The sequence below is a fragment of the Herpailurus yagouaroundi genome, unplaced genomic scaffold (assembly GCF_014898765.1).
Source record: "Herpailurus yagouaroundi ecotype Mexico unplaced genomic scaffold, PumYag 28, whole genome shotgun sequence".
Lineage (NCBI taxonomy): Eukaryota > Metazoa > Chordata > Mammalia > Carnivora > Felidae > Herpailurus > Herpailurus yagouaroundi.
In genome coordinates, this window is record NW_024412376.1 from 122,199,204 (window position 1) to 122,201,426 (window position 2,223).

Below are 2,223 nucleotides of genomic sequence, written 5' to 3' on the forward strand. Positions count from 1 at the left end.
AGGGGCGCCTGGGTGGCGCAGTCGGTTAAGCGTCCGACTTCAGCCAGGTCACGATCTCGCGGTCCGTGAGTTCGAGCCCCGCGTCGGGCTCTGGGCTGACGGCTCAGAGCCTGGAGCCTGTTTCCGATTCTGTGTCTCCCTCTCTCTCTGCCCCTCCGTTCATGCTCTGTCTCTCTCTGTCCCAAAAATAAATAAACGTTGAAAAAAAAAAATTAAAAATAAAAAAAACTTGGAACCATATGAAGAAAATTAGTATGGCCCCTGGAGAAGGATGACACACAAATACATGAAGCATCCCATATTTTTAAGAGCAAGTGATACATCTGACTTTCCTAACACATATAAACAGACACAGAGAGTTAGACAAAATGAGGAAATGGAGGAATATGTCACAAATGAAAAAAACAGGACAAAATGAGACCAAGAGACCTAAGTGAAATGGAAATAAGTAATATGCCTGACAGATAATTTAAAGTAATAATCATAAAGATACTCATTGGACTTGAGAAAAGAGTGGAGGACATCAGTGACACCCTTAACAAAGATAAAAAAAAAAAAAGAGAGAACCAATCAGAGATAAAGAACACAGTGATTGAAATTTAAAAAACACTAGAAGGAAAAAAGAACAGGCTAGAAGAGGCAGAAGAACGAATCAGTGGCCTGGAAGATGGATTAATGGGAGGTAAGCAAGCTGAGTAGGTGAGGGGGAAAAAAATCAGGCAAAATGAGACTAGACTTAGGGGTCTTAGTGACTCCATCAAGCATAATAACATTCACATTATAGGAATCCCAGAACAATAAGAAAGAGAAAAGGGGACAGAAAATTTATTTGAAGAAATAAAGGCTAAAAACTTCCCAAATTTGGGAAAGAAAACATAAATTCAGATACAGGAAACATAGAGATCTCCCAACAAAATCAACCCAAGGAGGTCCACACCAAGACACATAGTAATCAAAATGGCAAAAAGCAGTGACAAAGAATGAATTTTAAAAGAAGCAAGAGAAAAGAAAACAGTTCCCATACAAGGAAAACCCCATAAACCTATCAGCAGATTTTTCAACAGAAACTTAGCAAGCAAAAAGGGAGAGGCATGATATACTCAACTCGCTGAAATGGAAAAATCTGCAAAAAGAGCACTTTATCCAGCAAGACTATCATTCAGAATAGAGGAGAGATAAAGAGTTGCCCAGACAAAAGTTAAAGGAGTTCAGGTCCACTAAACCAGCCCTGCAAGAAATGTTAAAGGGGACTCTGTGAGTGTAAAGGAAAGACCATAAGTAAAAGTAAGAAAAGTAGAAAGCTCAAAAGCAGTAATAATAAGTATATTTGTAAATTCACTCAAGGGACTGACAAAGCAAAAAGAGGTAAAGTATGACACCATAAACCAAAACGAGGGGAAGAGAGGAGTAAAGAATGGGTTCAGACTTAAGTAACCATCACCTTCAGACAGACTGCTATACGCAGAAGATGGTATATACAAACCTAACAGTAACAACAAATCCAAAACCAGTAATAGATATGCAAAAGAGAAAGAGAAAGGAATACAAGTATATCACTAAAGAAAGCCAACTTACGGTGAGAGAAGAGAGCACAGGAAGAAAGAAACAAAGATGAACCAAAAATCACACACAAAATGGCAAAAAATACATACCTATCAGTAATTACTTTGAATGTGAATGGACTAAATCCCCCCATCCAAAGACAGAAGGTGATGGAATGGATTAAAAAAAAAAGAAAAGTAAGACCCATATACAGCTGCCTACAAGAGACTCACTTCAGACCTAATGACACATGCAGATTTAAAGTGACAGGATAAAGAAATATTTATCATGCAAATGGATGTGAAAAGAAAGCCAGGGTAGCAATGCTTACAGCAGACAAAGTCAACTTTAAAATGAAGACTGTAACAAGAGACAAAGAAGGACACTGTATAATCACTAAGGAGACAGTCCAAGAAGAAGACATAACAATTGTAAATATTTATGCACCCAATATGAAAGCACCCAAATACAAAAGGCAGCTAATAACAAACATAAAGGAACTAATCGATAGTAATGTGACAATAGTAGGGAACTTTAACACCCAACTTACATCAATGGACAGATCATCTAAACAAAATATCAACAAGGAAACAGTGGCTTTGAATGACACACTGGACCAGATGGATTTAACAAACATATTCACAATATTCCATCCCAAAACAGCAGAATACGCATGCTTTT

General features: G+C 37.7%; 1 pseudogene; it reads left to right on the forward strand.

Moving 5' to 3' along the window:
• Nucleotides 1-212: 212 nt before the first annotated feature.
• Nucleotides 213-306, forward strand: LOC121040292 (uncharacterized; annotated as a pseudogene).
• The last annotated feature ends 1,917 nt before the right edge of the window (nucleotides 307-2,223 follow it).